At 36.6% G+C, this 7,609-nt stretch overlaps 1 long non-coding RNA gene across 1 annotated transcript; it reads left to right on the top strand.

Annotated features, from left to right (window-relative positions):
• Positions 1-414: 414 nt before the first annotated feature.
• Positions 415-4,465, top strand: LOC126823531 (uncharacterized). The gene is made up of 4 exons (XR_007681198.2): positions 415-571; positions 2,197-2,305; positions 2,616-2,713; positions 3,734-4,465. It is a non-coding gene; the product is annotated as an uncharacterized LOC126823531 (long non-coding RNA).
• Positions 4,466-7,609: the final 3,144 nt, after the last annotated feature.

Raw genomic sequence — 7,609 nt, 5'->3', positions numbered from 1 at the left:
ACCGTAATCTGCCGTGGTTTGCCGAGTGGTTAAACTCCATTTAATTCCATTTTCATTTAGTCTAATGGCCGAATTTATCTTTAAGCGAAACGAAATGGGCATATATAGACGGGTAAAAAGTACTTTTAATATCTAACGTGTATCAATTGGCCCATGGACAATAGTAATAAAAACTCCTAATTCAGAGAACCCAATATTTACTACACAATATTAACGTTATTCGCGATTTCATTGAAAAGCATAAAATACTTAGTCATTGGCGTCAACAATTAATATACTGACCTATATACCTTATTACACCCTTATATTCAAGTCTATAGAACCGTGATAATATTAATAAATACATCAAAGAAAGAGAAATAGAATAGATTCTGTATTTCGAAATGTTGTTACTGGTTACAAATAAACAAAACATAGCTTTTGATTGGTTGTTATTGATACGACAGTGTCGAATTGTTATACTTATATTAATTATTACCGACCTTATATCACAACGATACTTTCCTGACCCATGAAAACATTACAGACACTCACAAAATGAAGGCTTTCCTAGTTCTTGCAGTTTTGATAAGTATGGAAGATTTTTATAATTTTATTTTATTTTGATAATTTTATTTTATTTTGATAATTTTATTTTATTTTGAAAATTTTATTTTATTTTATCTTGATAATTTTATTTTATCTTGATAATTTTATTTTATTTTGATAATTTTATTTGATAATTTTATTTTATTTTGATAATTTTATTTTATTTTGAAAAAATTAATTTATTTTGATAATTTTTTAAAAGTAATATTTATTCATAAATAAGTGGGATTGGAGAAGAGTCCGATGTAATTCCTGTCCTAAAAATAAAAACAATTTAATTTTTACATAAAAGATGTGTAAGGATAATCAAAAATGGTGAAATTTACATGTTTAGTACAATGATTATAAATTGTCTAATGTCTTTCGGGGGGGTGTTGGAGGGCCGAATGGTTAGCACGTGCGCGCTGTATCATAAGGCCTGTCATTGAGTCAACTGGCGTGGTTTCTAATCCCCGGTTGTATGTGACAAGGAGTAGGGTCGCCTGTTCAACCTCGTGGGTTTTCTCCGGGTCCTTCGGTTTCATCCCACTGCTAAAGACCCCTACGCGCAAGCGAATTGTTGAAATAAAATTAAACCACGTGTTAGTACCGAAATGACTTAGTTTGTGTCGAGTGGACGTTAAACCCCACCCTCTCTCTCTCCCACCGAGGGCAAGCCCATAATCAACACTCTAGAACATCGGATGGCTTGGATGTTAATTGGATTGGATCATTCGCGCCATTTACTCAGTTAATGGAAAATCTAGATTTCGTTTATTACCTCGCAATGGCAATCTGGTTAAAACATAGATACTATTTTCGTTTCGTTTCTATAGTTCAAAATTTCGTTTAGGCCATCGAAAGTATAATAATAAACGAAACGAAATATAGATCTGTTATTTAATAACATTGCAGCAATGACAAGTGAGACCACGCTATTCTTGACAAAACTTCAAACATTGATAAAATTAAAGTAATTTGACTGAAATTTTTAATATATTCATTTTTTATTATCCATGTTCAAACTATTAGAGCAAGAACGATCCACTCCCCATCTAAATCTTACATAATGTATCTTTAAATACAAAATGGAGGCGTTTAACGTATCATATCGACGGACTTTATATGATCATAGCAAAATAATTTAAAAAAAAAAAAATAAGCACTAGTTATAACAATCAAAATAGTCTTTATTCAGTTTATAAATATAAATAAGAGAAAGAGAGAGAGAGAGAGAGAGAGAGAAAGAGAGAGAGAGAGAGAGAGAGAGTAATGTCCACTCGACACAACCTAGGTCATTTAGGGACTAACACGTGGTTCATTTTTATTTCAATAATTCAAAACCATACCGGTTGACCTTATGATATAGCGCGCAAGTGCTAACCATTCGGTCATCCACCACCATATGTCATTTTTTGGTCTATTTTAAAAATCGAAAGACCTAGGGAATTTCAGGAAGCCGTCACAGAATTTGTAATATGCACTTTTGAAGGCATCAATGTGTTCCTCACTCCTACCAAGTTTCAACTTGTTACCTGAATTACTCGCAGTAGAACAGTACAGTAGGACGTTAACCCCCATTTCATTTCAAACAATTAAAATGTGTGTTTATTTTTGTTTTACTTTAAGGTCTATCAGTGCGCACCGAATGTTTTTTATTCGGTGACATCGCCTGTACCATTCTACCAGCCACATGTAGTAGTCACCTTACGAATATCACCCAATCCAGTACATGCACGTAAGTGAAACACCTGTCTTAACTATATATTATTACAATTTGTCTATTTTATTACAATCTGTCTAACTATATTGTTACAATCTGTCTATATTATTACAATCTGTCTATATCATTACAATCTGTCTATATCATTACAATCTGTCTATATCATTACAATCTGTCTATATCATTACAATATGTCTATATCATTACAATCTGTCTATATCATTACAATATGTCTATATCATTACAATCTGTCTATATCATTACAATATGTCTATATTATTACAACCTGTCTAACTGTATGTAATACTATATTATTTTATTTCAGTGAAAAGAGGCCTTATTTCAAATGTTTACAGGATAACAACTGTAACTCGGGTACGGTTTATTCAGCTCAGGTCACAGCTTTTGATTATGGAAAATGTGGTAGGTTTAATCAATTTGGATTTTAATTAAGACACCCATAAGCTAGTTTTATTATGTTATAACCACGGTGATTCAATGAGTAAGGCGCTGGTTCAAGCCCGATGTTTGCAGATATAGTTCCTTGGAATTTGTGCAGTCTGGTTTCGCGCGCTATGACCTACTCTTATATCGAATTCCAATTGTTAAGTGTTATTGTATGTTCACGTCAATGTGTCCAGGAACCTAGATTTTTGTGTCCAATCCGAACGACTATTCTTTGTTCCTTGCCAGGCCCTCTGTCCTGCGCCACTGAAAATAGGGGACTGCGCCGGAAAATTCCCAGAAACGTTTGCGGCCGCGGCTCCCACATAATAAAATAGGATCTACGTCCTACAAGTTATATTTATAGCACGACTTTCATGAGTTAACAGGTTTAAACATCGAGGCCGTAGGCCCAGATGTTAAACCTGTTAACGAATTAAGCGTGGTATAAATTACTTGTAACATTGACACCTGCTCAACATGCTTGTTGTTATTGCACAGAAAACCCACCCCACTTCTCTATATGATTTCCACTAAAACTAGAGTAAACCAGCAAAAGAGTGCAATAACATTGAACATGTCTAGTTATTGCACAATTCTGGGTCATACTAATATTTTATCCCGGATGGAGCCAACCAGTACCTGGGCTGAGGGGGGGGGGAGGATTTGGGTCCTGGACAGTAAGGGATATTGGGGGCCCCGGGACGTAGGTACCAACAGATTTTCGGGGGCCCAGGAAATCGCTGCCTAAATTGTCTCAGATGCACTGAAATTAATCCTAATTTAAAAAAAAAATTCCTGGAGGAAAACACCCCAGGCACTCAAGGGGGCGGAGTACATACTAGTACGATCCGCGGTCAGTACGAACAATTTGAACAAACAATAACGGTGCCCCCGCATAGTTGGTATGTCCCCCCCACCCCCACAAGGCTAATCCGGCACTGAAAAGAACAAAGGAAGATTTCCCGTCCATGTTACAATATGTGTTTATATTTACAGGTGCAGCTGGACTCCTGATTTCCTCCACCCTACTAATCGTCATGACAATATTTGCCAAATTATTCTCCAACTAAAATCCACCATGGACCAATAAACGTGTATAAGACAATAATTATACGTCCCCGCCATTGTGCCTACGTCACCGAGTGTTCCCTGTAACCTTCTATCTTGAAATGTACATTTCTCGTACCATCCTTTTTTTCCTAATCAGATTAAAACACAGATCCTATTTCGTTTCGTTTTTATAGTTCAAAATTTCGTTTGACTTGTCTTTACTACACTAGGATCTGTAAGAGTTGTTATCATAGACGTGTTCTGAATGGTGTGAGGGCTTAATCAATGAAACGGTCTGTTACGGCTAGCTTTAGGCGTGTTTTGCACGGAACTGAGGGTAATCCATTATTAACATCAATGCTGATTAGTTAATCAAATATCTGACGTCATAGGGTCAAAAGCCACTCGTATGACATCGGAAGCGACCTCTCGTTACAACCGGTCAGATCTTCATGATTGTAATGTAGGCCATCGAAAGTATAAAAAAAAACGAAACGAAATATAGATCTATCTTTTAATCAGATTGATTTTTTCCCTGATGAATTATTATATTTTAAAATATCTGTTATATTGTACATACTTCTATTTTCTAGTTCCAATGACATGTAGTTATAAAACATGCATGTGTATTTGCTATTTTAAATCAATTAATTAACAAAATAAAGTCTTCCGGTTATTTTACAATGTTTCAATGGTATAATGAACGATAGTATAGGTCTCCCGGTTATTTTACAATGTTTCAATGGTATAATGAACGATAGTATAGGTCTTTAGGTTATTTTACAATGTTTCAATGGTATAATGAACGATAGTATAGGTCTTTAGTTGATTTGATTTTGTTGAATTCTGTATATCGTTCGATTTTATCCATCCGACATTAGTAATAAATTATTATAAATATTCCCTGCCCGAAAATACTGCAAGAAACAGCGATAACCTTCATTTTGTTGGATGTATACATGCGTATAAGTGTTCTCTGCCTCAGTATTTCACTGTTTTGATATGGGCGTACGATGATTATGTGTACTTTAAAGGTGGAGAGCCAGACATTAAAGTAACCAAGTCTCTAACTCAATATCATCCAAAGTCTTACACGTTGAAAATACGAATTATTTGTCAATTCAAATCAACATTGATGTTGTGATCGTACCAGGAAAAGGCAGACTTCTGATACCAAAATATTTAAAACAAAATAAACATTTTACAATTGGTACACGAATCGTGTACCATAGTGCGTTTTAGCGTCATTTGTAACAAGTGACCAGAAAGAACAGACATATTCAACTGGAGAGCCTGCTCAATAGACTGGAATAACCAGACGCTAGAAATTGCTATAGGGTTGAGACACATGATGTATTTCGCTGGACATAACTGATTTAAAATTAGAGTCAAAACGGAAACAATTGAATGTAAATCAGTTTATATACAATCAGATTACATTATTATATGCGTTGCGACCCATTTGGGTCAATTTCTAGGTCCTAAATATCAGCGATTTAGCTCCTTTAAGTAATATATTGAAACAACACGTTAACATCAAAGGATGACGTATGTATTTTCAGTTCTCGGTTTTTACTTCTATCTGAATGACAACGATTCGTAACCACACGATCACCACCGCAGATTGTAGCTTTAACCACTACGGTTTTCAACAATGCTGACAGACTGTAGCATAAGGACACAACTGATCAATTATTCCTACGCCGTCACTCACGAAACTAGGCCCAGAGCTATTTTTTAGTTTTTCTCTCCTTTCCCTATTTTGCATGGCGGTCTTTGTTGCCTTTTTATTGTAGAATTGAAGAAGAGGGTTTGAAAATTCATTTTCAGTCAGGTTTTGGTAAATATTACTGAATATACAAGTTTTCCAAGATGAACCTCATACGTGCTTTTAAGCAAAAGGTTGTCACATGTTACTCCCTCTGCGTTCTACCCAACGAAAATTAGGTGGAAAGTTAGAACCGGTCTAAGAGACGAGAATTAACACTAAAGTCAATGGGGAATCTTTGTTGATCTGTGGCCATAACCACGTGATCACCACGGTTCACCGTCGACATGACAGGTTGTAGTATAACCACGTGATCACCACGGTTCACCGTCGCCATGACAGGGTGTGGTATAACCACGTGATCACCACGGTTCACCGTCGCCATGACAGGGTGTGGTATAACCACGTGATCACCACGGTTCACCGTCGCCATGACAGGGCGTGGTATAACCACGTGATCACCACGGTTCACCGTCGCCATGACAGGGTGTGGTATAACCACCACAGTTCTCCGTGACAGGTTTTAGCTTTAACCACCACGGCGGTTCTCAGTGACCATGGCATGTTATAGCTTTAACCACCACGATTCTCCGCGGCCATGAGAGGTTGTAGCTTTAACGGTTTTATACGGTTAAACATCTTGAGTCCAATATGGCCGCCCAAATTAGTACCGTATGTGACAACAAAATTTCCAAAAAAATCCATTTTTGGCCATATTGGATCCAAGATGGCCGCCATTGCTCGAAAGACATTGGAGTATAATTTTTGACATCGGAACACATATCTGGCCCACTAGAGGACACAACTCTGGAAAAAGACAATTTTTGGCCGCCATTTTGAAAATGCAAATTACCCGACCGAAAAATAGAACAAAAATTTTGCCCAAATCGTTTTTTTTTAATCAATTTCGCCTAAGAAACACCCCTACAGATTTTATTTTTTGTTATTTTGTCCCATCTCTAGTATTAAGTATAGCAGAAATTTCAGAGCGGCATAGATGAACGAGCCAGGGGGGCGGGGGCAGCTGCCCGCTAACTTTCGGGCAATTTGACTTTTCGGGCAGACGGGTATTTCAACTAGATGGCAATGACAAAATAAAGTGTCAAAATCTAATAAAACACTAATTTTAATTGAATATTACGAATTTGTACTGAATTGACTATGGATTTAAACATTTTGTCTGGAGCCGCTTTCTATTAATCATGAATGCAGCTGCAACATTCTGGCTATATGATTGGAATTCAGGTTGGCATAGAGTGGGATTTCGGTTACAAAACTATTGGGCAACTTTGGATTTGCTTGACTGACGGGCTAGAATAGCAGAAAAACGCATTTGCGGCGGTTAGATTTTCAAAATTTTCTCCCGGAGGGCGAGATCCCCATACCCCACGACGATTACTTGGTTAGTTGGGGTTCAGGTCAGCCACCTATAAGGTAGGCTATATTGGACCACACTGAAGTTGCTGGAATTATAACACTTTTGGTAGAATTTTAGCTCTTTACATTAATAATAGCATTATATTATATCTTTAAATAATTATTGGCTTAACATATATGTAGTGTAGGGAATTCAGATCTCATGCACTAAAATGAATGATTGATAACTTGATACATAAAAAATAGAGTTATAACTTGGTAAACATTCATTCTAGTTTGATAACAAAATAACACGTGTGAAACTTCGGGTGTAAGTTTCCACTATGCGCATATCAAAGTGGTTTTCGACGTCATTAGGCTAATTAAACAATCACGCACAAACAGGCGTTATTTGATGAATCTTGATGGCATTTAATACTTTCTGCATGGCAATCTATTAACTGAATATGTGTATTAGATTATAGATGGTAAGCTCAGTTTCTTTTTTCTTTTTCATCAAATCCGAATGATACCCGGTCCCTAGTGCTAATGAAGACGAGCATACGCCATACAGTGCGCTATGAGGGATATTTTACCCGGACAGCGGCACTATGGTCTACTCTTCTATCGAATTCCAACCGCCAAGGGATGTTTATCGCTAAATGATTTAAAGATCTGTCGACCGTGGGATAGTTGGT

This window comes from Patella vulgata, chromosome 6 (genome assembly GCF_932274485.2).
Source record: "Patella vulgata chromosome 6, xgPatVulg1.2, whole genome shotgun sequence".
NCBI classification, from domain to species: Eukaryota; Metazoa; Mollusca; class Gastropoda; family Patellidae; genus Patella; species Patella vulgata.
The sequence above is the reverse complement of the archived record's forward strand: the minus strand, read 5'-3'. Positions and strand labels throughout refer to the sequence as shown.